This window comes from Chaetura pelagica, unplaced genomic scaffold, assembly GCF_000747805.2.
Source record: "Chaetura pelagica isolate M959 unplaced genomic scaffold, ChaPel_1.0 scaffold166, whole genome shotgun sequence".
NCBI classification, from domain to species: domain Eukaryota; kingdom Metazoa; phylum Chordata; class Aves; order Apodiformes; family Apodidae; genus Chaetura; species Chaetura pelagica.
The window spans coordinates 2,290,645-2,312,844 of NW_009953758.1; the positions used below are offsets into that span (position 1 = coordinate 2,290,645).

Here is a 22,200-nt window from a genome sequence, read left to right on the forward strand (position 1 = left end):
AAACCAGTATCAGAGTTCTAAACACTGTCAAGAATGGAGGTTCAACAGTCTCTCTGGGGAGTCTCCTACCTTTTCCACAAAGTAATCCTTCTATCACAATCACATTGCCCAAATGCTCAAAATCTCAGAATTTAAACAGAAATAACAATCATAGACAAGCTACCAGCAAACAAACCACAATGGTACCACCTGATAAGAGTTGCATAATATCTCAGAGCCATAGTTGTAACTTTTGTTCATACAGAGGCATCCAATGATTACTGTACTAGTTGATCTCCCATTCCCCCACTTCATTTCCACTACAATAGCCAACAATGTATCAGAGCATTTTTACAGTTTAGTATTTTAAAGCAACTTGTAAACAGTTATGTTCTTAAGACAACATACCCACAAACTAATAAGCTATTAATAGTTTTAGACTGTCCCACCTTGTTTTACAGGAAAAAAAAACAACACCAAAACACCTTTCTTAAACTGACCCTTCTATTCACTCAGATACTGCAGGAAGAATTAAGGGAGACACTTTCATTTTATTTCCGTTTGAAAAGCAACCATCTGACAACCAAAGTCTTCTATTTATGTTCAAGAATAGGTGCCTACTAGGTAAACATAAAAACCTCATGGACTGTGTAGTCCATAAAGAAAAATCAATAAAAACATTTGGTCATGTGATTGAGTGATAGGGGGACACCAGAAAAAAAACAAATTCTGGTTTTGACCATGGCAGGGGGAAAGGAATTTCTCAATGTCCCCAAAACAGGTTCCTGAACCCAGAAATCATCCAATCATTTGTTACCTACTGGGACTCATCATCTCAGCATACACAATTTATGTGGACAGAAATACTCAGCTTACGCTATTTAAGCAAGTGAAGTAATGAATTCAAGAGCATTTCTGTGTAGCAATAAACACATACAATAATCTTAAGCTCATTAGATATGTTGTTGCAAATACACTTGTCATTTAAACTTTTTTTTATAAGGGCATGCAGCTCTAACAAACCTCCCCTTTGTATCAAAATACTTTCTCCAAAATTCAGATTATTAAAAAAGGTTTCATCTACATATTTTGAGTATGAAGTGCATCCAGTATCTCCTTCTAAATACCTAGTCATCTCCTCTCTTAAGAAGGCAAATAATAAAAAGGAGTTTCAAGGAAAGAACAGAAGTCTTGTGTACTGCTTTGAATCCTCAACAGCTTTTAAGCCGATATCTTTCTCAATAGTTCTTCACTCATAGCTCTGCTGAAGGAACAAAAGGCCAGTATTGCCAACACCTGCCATTGCTGCCTAAGCACAAATAATCTAATCACAAATCAAAAGTTACAATACTTAATGATGCTAGAAACAGATGAACAAATGACATGGATATGCAGGCTTAATGTATAACAAATCAATCTAATGCTACTTAATTCCCAGATTTCATACAATAAATAGTGTTGGAGTAGGAAAATACACAATATGAGCAACAGAACTGGGTTCTACCCAAATTAGCAGCAAGGTGAGGGGGGAAGGGGAAAAACACATACACTAGTGCATGCACTTAAATTCTGAATGCAAGACAAATAAGGAGGCAACTACTGCAGCCAGGTTCAGTTGCAATATCATCACAATTTTTATAATGAACACAACTACAGCCAAGCACCTAAAACTCATTTGCCACTTCTAGCTTCTCAATTAAGTACATAATCATCTGATCACAAAAAGTGTATAAAGCAATACTGAAGGTAAATACATAACGAGATCAGCAGTCATGCTTCAGTATTAAATTAGAGGATAATAGGTGGAGGAGGGGGATGAAGTTTCTCCATCATCATTAACCTACCTGGAAGACTTAGATCTGACAGTTAAGACAAAAAAGCAGTAGTGAAGTATACTAAGACAAAACAGTGAGAGAATGCGTTGTATAACAGGAATAATAATAAAATCCACCTTTTTAAAGCTTAGTATCATTACTTTCCACATAAAGCTACAAAAGCTTAATGCAAAAAACAGATAAATCTTAACACAAATACAACTCTCTCAAAACAAAGCTAGTAACAGAATGACAAGATGTGTAACTTTGATGTGTTTTCTAGTAATATTTCAAAGTGAAGAAACTCTTAAAATAACTCATTATTCTCTCACAAGTGAAAAACAAATAAACAAAACCCCCAAAATCACAAGCGATTGTATGAGCCATGTTCAATTCTTGGACTTATTAAGATCACCCTCATCTGGAAAAGGTCTTACCCATAGTTACTACAATGCTTTCTCGGAAAAGGTATGCATATTTAAAGTTACCACTATCTAACCATCATTGCCATTTGTTCCTTTATTACTTATTAAAAGGCACATTGGTCAGGAAGCAATGCAAGATCAAAACTAAAATTATGTTTTTAACACACAATTGCATTATTAGGAGGGTATCTTTTTCTAAACAGATAAATAAACTTTGTATGACACAAATAAACCAATTATGTAAAATGTAAAAATGTGGGACAGATGAATAAGATGAAGGGACCTCCAAAGATCATCTAGTCCTACCCCCCTGCCAGAGCAGGATCACCTGGAACACATCACACAGAAACGCGTCCAGGTGGGTCTTAAATGTCTCCAGCAAAGAAGACTCCACAACCTCTCTGGGCAGCCTGTTCCAGGGCTCTGTCACTCTCACAGGGAAGAAGTTTTCTCTGATGTTTACGTGGAACCTCTGATGTTCCAGTTTGTACCTACTGACCCTTGTCCTGTCACTGGACATCACTTGGAAGAGCCTGGCTCCAGCCTCCAGATACTCACCCTTAACATATTTGCAAACATTGATGAGGTCGCCCCTCAGTCTCCTCTTCTCCAAGATCAAGAAACCCAGCTCATACTTACACTCAAGTGTTTAGAAATTGAATGCAAGAGTAACTGCAAAGCAGCCTTTTATGAAAAAAAAAAAAAAAAGCTACAAGTACCCCAAATAAATGCTAGTATTAGAAAATACTAGTCTAAATGAGATCTTTTCTAGACCTATTCCTACACCCAGTTTTACTTCACTGTCAAAACCAAGTTACTATTTCTTATAAATTAAAGATTTTAAAGGTTTAAACTACAGCACTAAAATTATAATCTTATTAGAAAAGGTAATAGATAGCAGAGCAATTTCTTTGGTCTAGTCATCCCTACTGTAGCTATGTTCAGGAGGGGAAAAGGAGCAATGATATGCAGATACAGAACACAATCATCTTACACAACTAAACCAAGTGAGTCCTCATGTCTGTGCTACTAAACTATGGCAACCTATGAAGTTGATGCAGTAAGTTCCTGGCATGGTCCCGATGAGGAAATTCAAACCCCCTTCTCCAGCTGCCAATAGAAACAGGTATGACAAGCATCTGTTTTACTAGACTGCTCTAACAGAATTTTGCATGCTGCACTTTGTGGTTCTCTTCCTCCCTCCCTCCCTCCCTCTCCTTCCTATCTGTAAGTGGAGCCTGGTAGGTTTTGGTTTCCACTAACTCTTACTATACTAACTCTGGGCTGACTCCAGTTTCTCCCCAGTTTTGCTGGATTTATCAGAAAAGATTAACTGCTTTCTGACAACACATGCAGAAGCACATATTAAAAAGCCATCTGCTTTCCAAATAAGCCATTGAAATAAAACGTAGATCATAATCAAACCACTTTTAATTGCTCAGATCAAAAACCTCTTCCCCAATTCTCACTTTGTGCGTTGAGCATTGTAACAGCTTCTCTTCAGTTGCACTCTAATAGTTATCAGATCTCTTACACAAAGAACCATTTGCATTTTTTCTAAAACAAACCAGATAGAAGTTGGGACAAAGGGCTCTCTTCCAGTTGTGTAGATTTATGTATAACTAATACGACCTGCTCCAAGTGCTGAAAATTCAAGACTGCAACATTATCGCAATGAATTCAGACTTCTAATCCCTTGAAGCAACCTCCACCCCCAAATCAACAGCAAAAATATCCCATCACTAGCTGACTTACTTGTTTGAAGAATAAATTGTTTGGGGTGGCTTTGATGGGGTTTTCAGTTGGTTGATTTATCTTCTTTGAAAACAGCAGATTATAAAACAGTTTTCTTCAAAATTACCTTGCACTCTCTAAAGCTCACGCACAAAGACAATTCAAGCACTTCAGAGACTAATCTTTTAGCAGGATGGGAAAGGCAAAAGTAGACAGGGAAGAAGAACAGATTTCAGCATTTCTGGAAGTCTGACCTGCAGTCTGTTTTGCCAGTGTAATTTCTTAGTGTAAATTACAGTTGATGCATTTATTTGGAGAAGGCTGTGCAGACGTCAATGATCAAAGAAATTCAAATCTCCACATACGATCTTTCCATGCTGTCCTTACAGAAGTGCATGTAACTGTGGCTTTACAGAGGTAGAAAATAAGTACACAGTGCAACAAAAAGAAAGGATTCAAAAGCATAGTACTGGAAGCAAAAACTTTTGAGATGCTGTCAACCTTCATAAAGCTAAATCACATCGGATCCCAAGTTGAACAAGCACCAGTAACACTCAAGTAGCCAGGAACATAGAGGTTAAGTCATTCACAACCAAGGCTGCCAAAACATAGGGTAAGGTGTAAAATGGCAGCATTTAGATCTCTCCTCAACTGACATTCATCAAATACGGACTGGGGAAGAAGGTCCTCCCAATCCATATTCACCATGCCTGTCCCATCCCTTAACTAAGCTGTGTAGGAAGAAGCATTTACCCCAAAGAAAAAGTGTGCAGAAGTCAAAGAAGACTCAAATCCCAGAAAAAAAATAACACCAGCAATGTCATCTCATTCATCCATTTTGCCTGATAATATCAGGGAATCACCCTCCAATATCCCCGAGATTCTTCATTTCAGACAAAAAAAGAAAGTACCACGATTCAGATAGCTTTAGATATAACAGAGGGATGAGGGACAGGGAGATGGGACATAATTGACAGTGGCTGCCAAACGCTTTTTCAGAGCATCTCAGTGCCAAACAACCACAAATCAGACACCAAAACACTAAAAGAGTAACACCCCACCCTTCATCACCAATGAAGATAATCAGCATTACTTAGAGTGTCCCAGACTAGAGACAAACAGAGAACAACTATTTTGGGAATTAGAAAGAAAAGACGTATATCTTTTTACCACTATTTACATCTGTTGTACCAAAATATCTGTTTTGTATTTATTAGTTGCATTTAGTGCAGATCTATTAATAAAACATCTATTATTGAAGTCTCATTAGTGTACTATTAGCTACACAAAAACATAGTATTGGATTCTCCCCATGCAACCTCCCCCCAGCAATACTTCACTTGATACTCATTCATCTCCAGGATTATCATATAACTACCAGTTTAAAGCTGGATCAATGTTTTTTCACTTCACTGAACAGCCCAATCAATAGCAACAAGGACATTTTGCTGTCAAAAGCAAACTGCTGCTCATGCTGCTAGTCCCCCCTGGGCTTGGTGTTAGCTAGATCCTACCATGCAGCACTCAATGTGACACTGATCACTCTGTAGGCACAGCGCAGAGTACTGATATCAAGTATAGAACTAAATCATCACGACTAATTACTCACACTTTCAGAAAATAAAGCTGTAGTCAAGACAAGCTGTAAAAATTACCTGCACCTTCTACTTAGTAAACTAACCTATTCCAACCCAGCTTGAATTACATACGCATGTATTTGTCCTTCCAGAAGGCAAAGCAAATGGAGAAGCTTACAACAAAAAACTTCACTAATCATTACTGCATGAGTTTCCAAAGTTTTCTTCCTAACCACTGGAAAGCATACCACTCTTTTTACAATTTTCCAACTTCTGGAGACCAAAAAATATCACTGTATACTTTTCAGACAAGAATCATGTTTTGTACTTACATTACAGTAGTTTTAAGAGAATGGGGGTAGTTGTTTATTCAAGAGATTCCAGGGTTGATCTCTTAAGAATATATGCCAAAACTGTGCAACCGAAACAAAATCCACTCACCTATTTTGTACTCAATTTCCTGTAGCCAAAAAGAAGAGCAGCTTACATTTGACTGTTGGATCATCTTATTAAATAAAATTAAGCAGTTCCTAGCATTTTTGTATCTTCCATTAAGGTACACAAATTAAAACAGGTTTATTGAAACTAATTTTGTTTAAAGGGAACAGGATGGGACAAAAGATGATAGGGCAGAGATAAGACACAAACCAAAGTATTTTTTCCTTACTCTGGGTATCATTGCTGGCTAATTCCACAGTCTGTGCTAAGGGACAGAATACACAGATCCTTTGTTTAAACAAGATGATGAAATCTGCATTTGTTGTTAAAAAACTACACTCACAGACCGCTCCTCCTTTTTACACTATGAAATATCCCTTAAACCCTTGAGATTTTTTAAGTATTTTGTTTCATACTAACAAAGTTAACTTAACCTAGAGTCTTGGACCTTTATGAACAGTTCATTTCCCAGAACACCCTATCTAGTTATGTTCAGCTTCTCACTGGATTACCTATCTTGCATTTCCTTCATTACCTCCCCATCTTCAGATTCTCGAACTATGCTCATACACACAACCACAACACTCATTATTATTATTATTTACTCTCATTCTCCAGCTTACCAAGAGGGAACACATGCCTCATCTAACCCACTGTCCATATATTGGATAACTGTTTAGCTGACTACCACGTCTACCATTATCTGAAATATCACCTAAGATACAAATAGAGCTGTCCCTCCTTCTCTTTCAACAATAATGCTCCAAGACATCTCTTTGCCATTCTAAATTTCCATTAAACTTTGCTTTTTTTTTTGTATAAGTGAACTGTTTGTTAAATCTTGCTGAGGTTAAGATGGGTGTAGTACCTCTGACTGACACTACAGTTGCGATGTAATTTTTTTTTTCTAAACGTAGAAATAAAGTAAACCAGCAAGCAGGTAACCTTGCAAATGTATGACTTTTCCTCACATGGAAATTTTATCTCAATTAGTTTGTTTTTTTTTTTTCTCTTGTATATTGGGGTTTCCTTACCTTAAGCATGTCTTCCTATTCCAGCCATATATACCTGAGATAGATACATTTCAGAAGAAACTAGCACTGTTGAAAGACACTAAGAAACCAGACACTTCCCAGTCTTAAATAAGCACATGGTAAAGGAAGTACATAGGAAACATTTTTGCTAATAGCAGCATTCAGATGTGGCCTGGGAACTTTTGAGTTTGACAGGAACCTAATCTGCCCACATACTAACTTGAAAGGAAACATTTAACACCTTAAACAGCATTGCATCTTCATGAACTATGAACCTATTTTGAGAGAATACAGCCTGCTTTCCCTCTTTTGTTAGAATAAAAAAAAACCCCAACCAAAACTAAACAAACAACCAAAACTAGTAACATGTAGTCTGAAAACTCCTGGACATCCATTCAAAAAAGAGAAATTAGAACTTGAGACTAGTCTCTTCTGTTGTTTGGGGACTGGAAAAAGCAGTGTGGTGGCCCAATCACATCCAAACCAACCAAGCCTAAGTTCAAATATTTCTCCTTCCATAAGCAAAATTAATTGCTACAGACTGTATCAGCAAAAATCATATCCTACCTCTAGTTCTTGGGTCTAGGAAGCAGCTACACCTGCCCCCATGAGTCAAGCAGCAATTAACAGGAAGACGCACCTGCAAGGCCCTACCAAGAAAACAAGACAACAGAAGAAACCTGCCAGCATGCTATGGTGTCACACTTTAACAGCCCTGAGAAAAGGATTATTGGCGTATCAAACAAGGACAGCACATGAAGTTTCCTCAAATGTGTTTATCAGATGGCTTCTGACACATTCTAAAAAAATCAAAACAGTCATGACTTCATTAAAGGGCAATACCTTCACGTATTTCCTATGCTACAGAAAATCAACGGCCCAGACTCCCTGTTGAAACTTTCAAGATCACAAAATTACCCTGATTAAATACAGACACCTCTTAATGGAGAACTGGACTGAGACTCCCTATCATTTAAATATATCTCCAAGTAGCCAAGATAATCTTCCATAGTAAAGGGCCTGAACAATGTTTCAAACAGTCATGTGAAGGTGAAAAGCATCACAATGTCATCGAACCATACAGTAGTAAACTGCCAAAACTGTGTCAGCTAACATTTCAACAGACAAGGCATAATCTGAAGAAGATCCACAAAAACACAGACTGAAACCAAAGCTCAAATCTTGCCAGAGGTTCCCAATACTAACGCATAGAGTTGACAGCTTTTTCCAATGAGGAAGCCAGTGCTAACTGGTGTCCTTATACATGCTAGAGTTTTAGTAGAAATGCAAACTTTAGAAGAAGCAGGCTACTGCACAAAACAATAGTGATGAAAGAGAAGCAAACTCAAAACTGACAAATCACTATCAAGCTTTCAAACTACAGAAGCAGTTAAAATTCCTAAACACAAGGTGTCAATAAAGCAACTAAAAGATCAAAGGACACTTTTCAGATTTTTGCTTTCCTTTCTTCACTATGTAAGTAAAAAACTACACACAACTAGCTATGCCTCAGAACTCTGAACAACTATTTCCTTCTAATGCCTTTGATAAAAACTTATTATGAAATACATCACAACGTGCTAGATCCACTCTGGGCATCATTAGTCATTCTTTATAATGTACGGTCCAGTTTACCCTGATCCAGTGGTTGATTCTAGAACAGAAGCATTAAATGCATGCATTCATGTATATTGTGTTTATCAACTGCATCCCAGGAATATGAAGAAAGCTGTAACATCCTACATCAATGTAAAATACATTACATTAAATCTGGAGTTATTTTACTGAACTTGAGAATAATAGTCACATTTTGCTAGAGTGAGAAAAAGGTTTTATAATGTATTTTTTGCTTGACATTGTGAGGTACTTTTGTTACAACATGCAGTAGCTTTCTATGAGTGCATACAGTCCTTGGCAGTATGTACTTTCAAATTATATTAATACTTTTTAGCAACAATCATATAATGTTTTCAAATAATACTGTAGCAGAATTGTTTCTATATTTCTGATGAAAATTATTTCAAATGAACCCTGATTTTACTATTTTTTAAGACTACGTAGCCTCTAGGATTATTAAAACATAAGTTACCTAGGGAAGCAAGACAGTCACACTGTCAGACAGATCTGATGGCAAATATTAACAGAAGCACAGTTCTGCCCAGTCAATATGTAAGGAGTCTGACACAATTTTATTAAGCCTTTCAATATATACACAGAATTAGAAAGATGGTTCCTGATGATGTAATCATCAAAATTTCTGTACTTCAATTTTCTTTATTAATTGGTAGTTCCCTGTTATCTGTCTCCTACTCTTTCTTCTCTATACAAACTTCACATCTTCTCTAGGTAATGCTCAACCTATACCTATGATCTGTCTCCAGTTTCATATAGACTGCCTATAGACAGATTTATATATTTTTTAAAGTAATTTGAGTACATTATAAGGTATACCTTAAAAATAAACAAGGAAAATTTTGTGGAAAGCAAGCAAAGCAGAAAACAGTGTTGGGGGGAAACCCATGTACATGTATACTATGAAGTATTTATCCACTGTTCACCTAAATTATGCTGTAGAATTTGGACTGACATATAGGTCCAATTCCTTTGGAAAAATGAGACTGGTAGATGCAAATAATATTTAGTAGTACAGAGATGGGCAACTTTATATCTCCCATTTCAATCCTAGCTTGGCGATTAAATGTAAGAACAACTCCTCTGTGTCAGGACCTCTCTCTCAATATTCCATAGTCTGTTATATTTAAACCCCAGACACCAAGCTGAAATCTACTTCAGTACTCACTAGTTATATTTTTCTATCCCAACACCACTTTTTTCACAACAGTTTGATTAATTCTGTGACACTTGTTCAAAAAAAAAAAAAAAAACAACCAAAAAACCCCAAAAAACCCCACAAACATTCAATCATACATTTCTTTGGGTTCCATTGTTTTAAGAAACATGTCAAAGTTTTTTAATATTTTTGCAGGCAAAAGAAGGAAAAAAAAGCACATTCTATTTGCCTTAAATTGATGTGAGCTCTATTTTTACTGAGGCCAAACCAACATACTTGAGAAATAGTTTCCTAATCCTAAAAAAAGTTCTGGTTCTGGCAGATAAGCTATGGTATAGTGATTGCTAGGGACCTGTGACAAAAGAATGCTAGAAGACATCTGAAGAAATCTAGCTATAATCTAGGTCTAGCAACTACCATACAAAACTTTTACTACTTATTTCATTTTTATTACTTCGTTTGATTAAAATATTTTTAAGAGCACATAGAAAGTTTTTCCACTGAAGTAAAAAGCAATCCCAGCCAAGAAAGGACTTGCCCATTAGTCACACTATCTCCACAAAGACAGCAGTCTTATTAAATTACAAGTGTTTGAACAAGGTCAAGCACTCAGGGTTTAATTCAAAGTTTTTCCAGGTATAATGCTGTCAGGTCAAGTTAAACAAGCCAACAGAGGCTCTGAGCTTGATTAAATATTAAAACGGAATCTTTCACATCTGTTTTTACCCAAGGATGAAATTACTGTACATCACTTCAACCAGCTCATTAATACACTAAACACGTACCTTGCCTGAAAAGGTTGCTGGAATATCAATGCTTTGAGAGACTCTGCAGTGAAATCTACACAATTCAGCTAGAAGTGAGGTCATTGCACACTTTAGCAGGATGTCAATATTTCTTTATAAACATGAGACGTAATCAGTTAGACATAGATGCATTTTAAATTAAAAGATGGGAGCCTCCAGTGAAGCTAAATCAGTTGCCTTTGATCTGAACCTTTTAATCACTCATCTCATTTTCTTTGATAGATAAATTGATAACAGACATAGAACAGGAAGTTTGATCCAACTGTAATTGGTTTTCAAACTGGAGGGCTGCCATGTCCAACTAGAAATCTGCTTTTTAAAAAAATTTGCATAGCATAGTTATTAATTGAAACATAAAAAAGTCTACTGGGATTATCTATTTCAACACCTATCATTTCCAATACTTTGATGCCATATTAGGGAAGAGAAGAAGAGAATGCATTTGAGGATACAACTTCTTTGACAACGATACCATATTAACTACTCCACATGGCATCTGCTGCCCTTTAAATAAAATAATAATAATAAAAAAATATATTCCTTCAGCATTATCTCTGCATGAGACAGAAGAAATTAGTTGAATCATGCTTCCTGGCTGCAATCCATAAAGTGAACAGAAACAAATAAAAGTTACCTATTTAGAGCAACACAAGTGTTCTGTGTCTAAATTATGCTTATCCCAGGTAGTGGTCTGTAAATTCATATACACTGAAATTTAACCTAAACATCTTATCACTTGTAGCATCAAATAAACATTTAGTGAATCTACCACAAAATATCTTAACTTATTATACAGTTTAAACAGCACTTTCTTAGGGCAGTGAAGGGGGGAAAATACTTCTTGAATATAGTTGTTCTTACATAATCGAAAGGAAAAACCCACTAAGAACACTTCTGAATGCCCTAGCATCTATTCCCAGAATCAGAACTATACATTTTAAGCACTCCTAGTTAATAAGGCATGAGACAATTTGCTGAAGACAAAACAAAACAGCAATCTGACACAGTTTTCTACCATCCACTAATTCATACTTAAATAATAGAATCAAATAAGACCAAACTATGCTTAATGTACTTCTTGGTTGTTGACACAAAAACCTACTGGGAATTAGACACTTGAGGAAATTAATCAGTATAACACTCTGGCTCAATGCACAACTATATTGAAATAATTTGGTCTTCAATTCTCTTTATCTGTAGTTGGGTCTAAAGCAGTACATTTGATAGAAGCAGGTCTCATTAAAGCAGATCAAGTTCGAACCACCTTTCATTAAGCTTGCTGCATTTGAACAAAGTTGAAAAAATATTTATTTCCTTTAAAACAATTGTGCATAATCCAAACAAACCAAGATCATTAATACATAATACAATAGAGGCATTTAGATTTGATCTGAGCAAAACCTAACACACATCATCTATTTCCTTTCAATACATTTTCTTGATACACTTTCTTACCAACTACAGAAACTCATATTGCCAAGTAGCAGAAGAGCACCAAAATAAAGTGTCTAGAAAACTGAGCTATTATGACAACCTCCCAGCTTCCTGTTTTAAGAACTGTGTTAGAAGAATTAAAAACAAATGTGGTGTAGCATTGTGGCTCTCAGACTTATTTACCTTGGAAATCAACAGCAGTAACAGGTGGCTTAAGCAAACCCAGTTTGGAAGACATCACATCCATGGGCTAGGAAAACTTGCTCAGAGTCACTTGACTGTGCAGAAGTGACAGATTTATTTAGAAAAACTGTAAAAGCTCTGCAAAAAGGTGGCAGCAGTTACAGATTCACCATATGTAGCTGCCAGCTACAGCTCAGCAGTCTGGACATGTCTCCAGTTTGAAGTCCTTACCCCGATCTCTTCCAGGACAGGTCACAACGGTCACCAAACATAAGCCCTGATGCCTGCATAATGCAGAATGAATACCTCTGGCAAAACAAAGAAAGTTACATTAACAGTGTACTTAAAGGTGCATGCAATAACTCAAGAGCATAATGTTAATCGCTTCCACACACATTTACATTTCTACTCTGTTCCAGTTTAAGAGATGAGACAGGTAGTACACTTATGCAAATGGACTGCCTGCTCTCAGGTAGGCACTCATGCAAAATCCTAGATAGTATGAGTAAACTGATATACCCAGTTAAGATTTTATTTTCTCAAAGCATACACACATCATCTACTTCAGAGAGGACAAATCTTTTAGGTTGTTTTAAGAAATTGAGAGGTTTTGTCACGGTTTACAATTTAAGTTCTATTCCCAAGACAATATTGTATCCTGTCCCACCTCCCTGCTGTCGCTATGCATAGTTTATGCCTCCACATCCTCTCCTTCGGAAACAGAAAAATGCACCATGTTTCAGGCCCTACCATGAGATACAGTACAATACTTACACCACAACTGAGTTGTAAATAACCGTCACGTTAGACTGGGCTGGGGAAGAAGAGGGGGATAATGTTGCATGAAATACAACAAAATTCTTAGCAATTAAAAAACATTCCCCCTCACCCTGAGCCGTTATGAAAAGGTTTTCCTAATCTTTAAAATAAAGAACTGCTATAATCCAAAGCTTTTTAGTCATGCTACTTTCAAACCAATCCCAGTTATTACTACACGCAGACAATGAAACTACTCTGCATGAGAAAACACAGTGCAAGATACAGGATTCCAGAAGCAACTGAGAGAGGTGCTAGAAAACATGCCAGTGGACAGAATCTCCTCCAAAGTACATCCTGATTCTTACAGCTTTATAGCATGGCTTGCATTAGAAGTAGTCTGAAAAGCAGCCTACAAAATCACAAACTGCTTCTTTCCAGCCTGAAGGCTGAGAAACCACCTTTCAGCCTTACTCCCCCCTCCTCTTGCAGTGCTAACTACAATTAAAAAAGTCATCGGCTCCTCCATGCCATTTGCGTATCAGCAGCACAGCACTACCTATGGGGAATGTAGAGTTCTGATTCTTACGAACATGGCACGCAAAAGACATGTAACAAAGACCGGTTGTCAGCAAGCCAGGACAGTAAGAGTGTTCTGGCAGAAGTCTAAGTTGGAAATTTGAGATCCTTAAGATGGATCAGAAAACAAAGGAACCAGCTCTGTGAGAAATTTTTTTTTTGTTTTCGAGGCTTAATTTTCCAAAAGCGAAAATTCAGTAAATACGAAGCTGTATTGCAAAAAATAAACTTGAAGTTAATGAAAAACAACTGTTGCTAAGATGATGACCTGAGCTGGTTATGGATAATCTCTACATGTTAGCTGAAAATTTCAGTGAAGCTCCACAGGTAGGCAACAAGACACTGACAACTCAAGTTCTCAGAGAGCATGCAAGTTAATTCTCTATCACTTTAACCAGCAGAATACTTAAGGCATTCCAGTTAAATATTAAACTTCACAAATTATTAATACTAGACCCAAAGAAAGAGGGAAGAAATAAGTTTGTCTTCCTTGTAACTTTTAATTCTCCCTAATGCTTAGTATGTTACACTTTCATGGCACTGAGTTCTGAACTGGGATTCAGGTGCCTAGATATCCTTACCCAGCTTCAAAAACAGACATAATTAAGTTATTTCAGTGATGTTCAGGTGACTACTGCTTATCCCATAAATGAGCACTAAGGAAGTATGATAGTGCAAAGACCATTCCTTAACTTCTTATGACAAAAAGAAGAATCCATAATCACCTGAATGGCTGTTCTACTGAGTTTTGTCCCACCCCTCATGACCTTCCCATAAAATTATCTCACAGGTGAGGAACACACTAACACTACAAGTTCCAGGACATTTTTGTTAGTGGTTTCAGAAGGCCAAGCATGTCTAATAAAAGCTTGGTTTATTATAAAAGTGATCCATGGTGCTATGTCATTTGTTACAGCAACCCTGCATCTTTTGGCCCAAGTAAGTGCAGCTGGCTGCAGCTATCACCAAGTACTTAACAAACTTGAAAAGACAAATGAAAAAAACATCAACACTGCCGAACGGCTGCCAGTACTTGGAAAAATCAAGCTGCTCTACACGATAAATGTCACCATTACAAAGTGAACAGTACACAGAGTATTTTCTTCTTTCACCTTTCTTTCATCTCCTGTAGTCTTCTGGTTTTCCCTTCCATCTTGACTAAATCTTGCACCCTGGTTTTCTATTTTCAATATAAAAATCTGTCAGCCTTCTCAAGACAACAAGGTTGGTAAACCACTGCGTGAGGGTGGTGCAAGTAGAACATTTATATATACATATAGATTTGTGTATGAATATAAGAGATGTGTAACAATAGAGAACCCCAAGGCATACATAAAACACTTCTCAGAAAAAAACAAAACACAACAACAACAAACAAAAAAACCCAACAAAACAAGCACATTCTCTTCCCTGGAAGCTGTTTAAAACAGCTATTTGCATCAATTCCTGAATTGCTACTGCTAAGCTGCATTAGAATGTAAAATCACACTCCTACAGTTTTCTCCTCTTGAGATTTACTGTTAAATTATAAGAAAAATACTTCCTGGTTAAATTGGACAGATAATGCAATACAGCTTTTATCAAACTGATAAATACATTATAATATACAAGCCTCTGGCCCTAAGAGACTTCCTTCTTCAGGTGCTGGCAGTTTATAAATTAGCTCATTTGAAAAAGCTTCATAATTACTACTTAGTTTATCATTAAAACCTTGTATTCACTGTATGATGTCACAGACTAATGAGTTTGGCTGTCTTTTACACACTCCATTTTCTGGCATCTCAGTACAGTCAATTCCATTATTTCCTATATAATTGACCAACTTTGACAGCTGCAATTCTTCTCTTGTAAAAACAGAACACACTGCACAAGACAGATCCATGGTTATCATTCTCAAAATAATTTCACATAATGTACAGTTAAAGTTTGACAGGGCTTAAGATGCTTTGCCCTGCAGCCAGTAAAAGTTTGATTTAAAAAGCACTGTACAGTAATTAGATTTAAACCACAAAATTACTTTAAGTACCACATTCATTGACTGGTAGAGCTTTTACTGCAATAGATTAGACTCATTACTTAGAGACTGAAAAGCAGCTCAAGATTCATTTACCTCCAGCACTAGAAATTAATACATTTACAGCAGTGAATGAGATATGCAGATAGAAGCTCTGCAGGTCATAGAATCATCAAGGTTAGAAAAGACCTCCAAGATCATCCAGTCCAACTGTCTGCCCTACACGCCTGTGATCACTAAACCATCTCCCAAAATACCATGTCCACCCATTTTTTTTTTTAACAACTCCAGGGACAGTGCCTCCACCACCTCCCTAGGCAGCCTGTTCCAATGCCTCACCACTCTTTCTGTGAAGAAATTTTTCCTAATATCTAATCCGAACATTCTTTGGCACAACTTGGCCCTACTTCTTCTTATCCTATGACTAGCTGCTAGAGAGTAGAGGCCAACACCCTCCTCACCTACTTTCAGGTAGTTGTAGAGAGCAACGTTGCCAGATAACCTCCTGAACAGAGAGTAGGAAGTGTTCTAGCTGACTCAAATCTCAATTGGTGACCAACATGCTAAGTCTTCATAAATCCTTCTGGGAAAACCTGGAATGCACGTTCTTAAAATTTCTTCTACCTGAACAGCTTGAAGTGGCAACCCCCTATAGCATAGACACAGAAGACAGTATTTAATTTCAAACAGCCATGAGAAATGCTACGATGTTTTCATCTACTTCTACAAAATTGTTAGCTCCAAGAACAAATTCTAAGAAAACACCTCTATCTTGTTTAGCATAAAAATTTTTAAAGTCTGAAACCCAAGAAGCCCTTTCTTATTGTCCCTCAATAGATGTCATGAATGGTCTTCAAAGGAGAAAGCAGTAGCAGAAAAGAAAAACAGGATTCAACAGCCTGCAACTATACTGTATGGTACCCTTTATCCCTACAAAGCAAAAAGCAATGCAAAAATCCTATTTTTCAAAATCTGTTTGCAAACTGCCATGCATATGCACAGAAGACAGCTTTCATAGAAAGGTAGTATTTCCCCCCTTCACTTTTACCCCTTATTTTATAGCATGAAAGTAAATAACACTCCTTCTATTGTTTCTTTGCACTTGCTTTGAATTTAAAGGACAACCAACACGTGTTGACTGCATAAAACAGGTTTTTGTTATGGAGTTACAGGATTTTGTTAATACTGTTTTCACATCAAGTGTATTCATAATGACTTGGAACTTCAGTCAACAGTATTTTATTGTGTACTACTACTAACAACAAAATAAATAATAAAGAGCAACAAAGCTACTTCCTGTTAGGATGCAAAAAAACTCTGCCTTTTAGCTGTAGCACTTCTAACGTGTCATTTGTCAGCCCTGACAAACAGCACAGAAAAATATGCTAGCACTCGGGACAAGCTCCTCAAAAGAGAACATATTTTATCAAGGATAACACACTAGCTAAATGTCTCCAGAAGTCTTCACAGGTAGGTGTCCGTCAATACTGATAATAGTTTTAAAGGTGTCTCAAGCACGTGCTGGTCTGGTTGCATTGGCTGAAGCATCATTCAAATCATAGAACGGTTAAGGTTGGAAGGGACCTTAAAGATGATCAGATTCCAACCTCCCTGCTATAAGCAAGAACATCTCCCACTAGACCAGGATGCACAAGGCCTCATCCAACCCGGCCTTAAACACCTCCAGGGATATATATATATATATAATCCATGGGGAGAGGGAAAAGAGAGAAGGAGGGAAGATTCCATCTCAAAACCTTTATTCAGCACATAAGTTTTGATTTGACACTCCTGTTTTACACCATTAAATATATATCAGGTTTTCACCCCAAGAATGGCGATGTCTTCAATGCACTTTACTAAGTCAGCATAAAAAGAATTTCTTAAAAACCACAGAAATCGATGTTTTGCTATAGTTTTCCCTAAGCAGGTTATTGGCTCTAGATCATGCCACTCTTAGAAAAGCCTGAAAAGTAACAAGACCTCTGCACCAGGAAATAAAGCCAGGCATGCAGCACAAATACCAAACCTGTCTTCTGTGGCAATAAACACAGAGGTGCTGACAGCAAGTTTAAGCTGTATCAAACAGACCTGTGATGGAATTAAAATAGACGCACTAAAAGAAACATTTTTGTAGACTATTGATTGTTTTGTTAATACAAATGAGTTGAAACTGCAAATAAAATATACACAGTACTTTCTTGTATTACTACTTAAAAAACTATCAAAATTGGTATTTTACTTCTATACAGAAGTCAACATATCAACAGACTACATAAAAAATACACACTCATACAGCTCTTTACAAGCAACAGCTGCCGTTTCAGTTTTGAACTGCATTTCTAAGTCATATTTCCGTGTCACTGTTTTGCTTTTATCAAAACACTTACCATTGTATCTCTGCTAATAGCAGCTCCAACTAAGAATGTATTTACCCTCTCCTACCAGCTTTATAGTCGAACAGCCTGTTTTCAATGAAGTAAAGTAATATGGTAATACACAATATTCCATGTAATACTCCTCTTGGTGAACCTCCTTCCAAGAACACTGTTTAAATTTACTATGAAGAAAACAGGGTTGTTTTTTCCAACTGTGGCATTTTGTAATGTTTTATTAAAAAGCCACCCAAAAGCAAGGGCCCTTTCCTACAGGACTTCAAAAGACCCAAGGTGAACAGGACTTCTAGATCATAGAACCAATAAAACTTTCCAACTTGTAACAAGTATGCACAGTGCTTATTTGTGGTATTTTTGGCCACATTATAGCATCACCAAGAAAAAACAGTGTTGTGACCAAGGCTATGCCATGAGCTGTCATTTTTAACTCTAATACTAGAACCTGGTACTTTCAAAGCTGTAAGCAGCATATTTTCATCCTTGTCTCCAATGAGGCCACAGTCCTGCACAACTGAAAGATACCGCTGCATGACCCATTATATTTTGGTCTGGTTTGTCTGAAGAAAGTATTAGTAATCAGTTTACCTTAGTCACACAATATATTCTAAGATAGGTTGCTAAGAGATGCAAGACTTGATTTTCATATGTATTACATTATGCAATAGTTAGGTTGTAAACATCAGGGTAATCACAGAGATACTAAGCAGATCATTTTTTTAAAGCTACTTCTCTATGACTGTATCTCATATTTGTATATTCTATGAACATTATTAACTTTCAAAATGTGAACCAGGTCGCAACATAAACCTGTTAGACACTTAAGACAAGTGGTGAGGAATTCTTGTAAATGTACTGGAGTTAGATGTCAGCCTTTTAAGTAAACTAGAAGGGGAGAAAAAAAAAAACCTATTAAAAAAATTCCACTAGGTAAAACAGAGAGCAATTTCTTCAGCATGAGAAGCTATTTCAAATAATCATTTATGATGGAATATATTCTACCTAAGTGTTAACACCATATTCAGAAATGGAAACCAATTTTTTTATTAGGATACAAATACATTGAGGGTAATCAAATACAAAGCACTTCCTTTTCTTCCCATTATTTCAAAGATGTATTATTTGATTGTGGTATTTTTTAAAGCAGGGAAAACTTTTCAGCTCCCAGGTCTCCTGCAAAGTCATATTTGTAGTATCATGGACCTATCCTACTATTGTTTTATGTAACAAATACAAGTCAGAAATTCATCTATTTTTAAGTTGATTAAGTTCTATACTTGAATAAAAAACCTGATTAAAATTCAGTATTTATAATCCTGACATGAAAATAGACATTCTAATTTAACAATGTAGTCTCAAAAGAAAATGCCTAGCAATACATGTTGAAATTTAATGGAAGGTGGGCAACTATTTACTGGCAGAATCCTAATCAATACATATGATTTAGCTTGGGAGTCAGGAGGAAACCTAAGAACCCATTAAAACATGGTAATTGTTTAAAACCTGAAAATAATTCTTGAAAGTGCAAAGGGTTTAAGTCAGTTACACTTAAGCAAAGCAAGGAAAAGGAACCTAAACTGGATCTCAGAAACACGTTCTCCCATAAGGTGCATTAGACAGTGACCCTTAAACATAGACCTTTAAGCTCTTGGCTCTTATTTTTACCTCTTTAACCCAGAAAAGAGGTGCTGTAATAGAAAACAATTACTTCTCACCTATTTCTAAATCTCACTGAGATGACAATAATGCCTTGAGAAGGCAGATCTCTAGAAGATCCCTTAAGTCCTCAATCATTCTATTTCTGAAGCAACAGAATTATTCTCAAAAACCCTACCATTAAGATACTTACAAAATAGTTATTTCTTGGAAAAAAAATAAATATACAGATATGAATAGCTTAACTCGTTTTTTTTGAAAGTCAGTAAACATTAACAATCCAGAAGGATTGTTTCCTGCAACCCAAATAATTTAAACTTTACCTGGGGAATGCTCCAATTCCTTCCCAGCCTCATTCCAAAGCCGTTCTTGAAACTAAATATTTTATTTTCACCTTTAAAACAGTCTTTAACAAAGACGATCTAACTGAAATCCTAATTCTACTTATTAATTCATTTTCAAAAGGGTAGGGAAGCAAGCTTACCAGCAAGTTTTAACATGAAATGAAACTATGACCTTTATATATACCAACCAATAGGTGAGGTTCACACTCACAAGTGTAAACCAAAATAGATAAAAAGATGTATTTATGAACTCGGTAACAATCAGGCATATCTCATCAATAAACTATGAACCAGTTTTAAGTGATATTTGCCACATGAGCTACTATCAAATCAGACTTCCTACAGAAAACAAAACCAACCAAAAAACCCACACACTGAAACAAAACACAACTCAAAACTAGTAATACGAGTTACTTCCCCTTGCACTGCTTTAAAAAGGCAGAGGGACAGAATTAGGAGGAAGGAAAAAACAATGGCTCTTTGCAATCTCTTTCCTATCTACTTCCAAAGTTTAAAATATCAATGAGCACGTGTAGACAACAAAGTTGAAAACCACAGTTCAGTCAAAATGCTGACAATTATGTCTTATTGGATTGCCCTGATTACTAACACACTGAAGCTAGTACTAGGAAAAAAAAAATAAATCTTAGTAATCCAATGTTTAGTACCTGGAACAGGACTAATTATCCTTTAGCATACTCCTTGTATTCACTAAATCTAGAATTCACAAGTAGAGCAGCTGCTCAGTGTCTGGTCTGCAGAATTCAATGAAGGACAAAAGGTTACCTTAATTCAATGAGATAATCAGCACGTATTTACCCACTATCAAGAGTTTTCCAACCATCTGCAAGGCGGTAAAACTAACTGCCTATAAAACAACTGGTAGCATGCTGACATCTCACATCCCTCATGTCAATGAAAATTCATCTCTTAGCAACAGCTAAAAAGAAGCTCCACTTCCAGAAATATTTTAGATGCATTATGAGCCAACAATTTTTTCATAAGTGATTTTGATTGCTACTCATCTCCAAACAGATGTCTACTCTAATTGGTAAAATCTATTAAATACACACTAAAAATAAAAAAGAAAAAAGTCAAGTTATCATGGTTTAAGAAAGCAGTAACAATGGGTGTCATTACAGCTGTGCACATAAAATACAAAAGTTAACCTTACTTAAAGCTGCTGGCCTAACAATGGTATCAGTAACTGGGAAGTAAAAAAAATGCATGAATTGGGAGAGAAAAAAAATTGCTAATAAGGCTGCTGTCAGAAACAAGAAGTAGGACACAAATCTTCTGAAAACTAAGACAAGCATTTCTGAGAGGAAAGGCAAAATAAGAGATGGAAAGCTAAAACCACTTAAGCTACTAAACACTTTTCTCACCTTCCACACAGTGGTAAGAAAGTTACTTTTGCTCTCTTCTCCAATTAAGAACATTAAGAGATTTATATCTTAACTAACTCTAATTTAAAATACAAAACTTTAAGATACCAAGCTTTAAAAATAATTTTAATTAAAAACTTCTAAGAAAATTTGAAATTAACTTTTTCTCATGAAGCTCACTTGTAACAGCAAAATATGAAGCCAGTTAGACTTCTATCACCAGACAAGAGGTAAGGAAAAGGAAAAAACTTGTCCTCAGCTATATTTGTAGCTCTTATCTAGAAACCAAATCTTTCAGAGTTCTCCTCAAAAACCATCCAAACAAAATATTAAGGAAAAAAGCCAAATAAAATAATGATGTTTCAGTTTAAACATAGCAGATAATGGGCACTTCTGTTTAGAACTACATAGATAAAATTTAATATAGCATGTTCATACAATGAAGCCTGAATATCCAGGTATTTTTTGTTTCTCAGGCAGGATAGAGCTGCCAGCTGTCAAAGTAATTTTCTTAAAGTCAACTCCAGCAGGTTTATTAACCTAAAACTAGATAAAACTGATTTATCTCTAGTCTAACTCTGAAAATTAACAATACCTTTTGCACAGCAGGCTGAAGGTGGCTAATAAACATGTTGAAAATGTTACTTAAGAAGGCAGAAATACCAATGAGAAAGACTGGTACCAAATAAAATTCCAGCCGTTACTATCACTAGTACCTTTTAAGCAACAAAAAACTAAATCTGTCCATCCCAGGCTGAATATTAGCTGCCATTGTCTTCTTAATGCACAGGCAGAACTGAGGTACCATCTTGAGTTCAGAATGGTACATGAAGTTGGAAACAGAGTAGACAGTGGTTT

At 36.3% G+C, this 22,200-nt stretch overlaps 1 protein-coding gene across 1 annotated transcript in view; it reads right to left on the reverse strand.

Moving 5' to 3' along the window:
• Positions 1–22,200, reverse strand: part of KAT6B (K(lysine) acetyltransferase 6B) — a 99,836-nt gene that overhangs the window by 66,940 nt on the left and 10,696 nt on the right. The gene's annotated exons all lie outside the window — the stretch shown is intronic.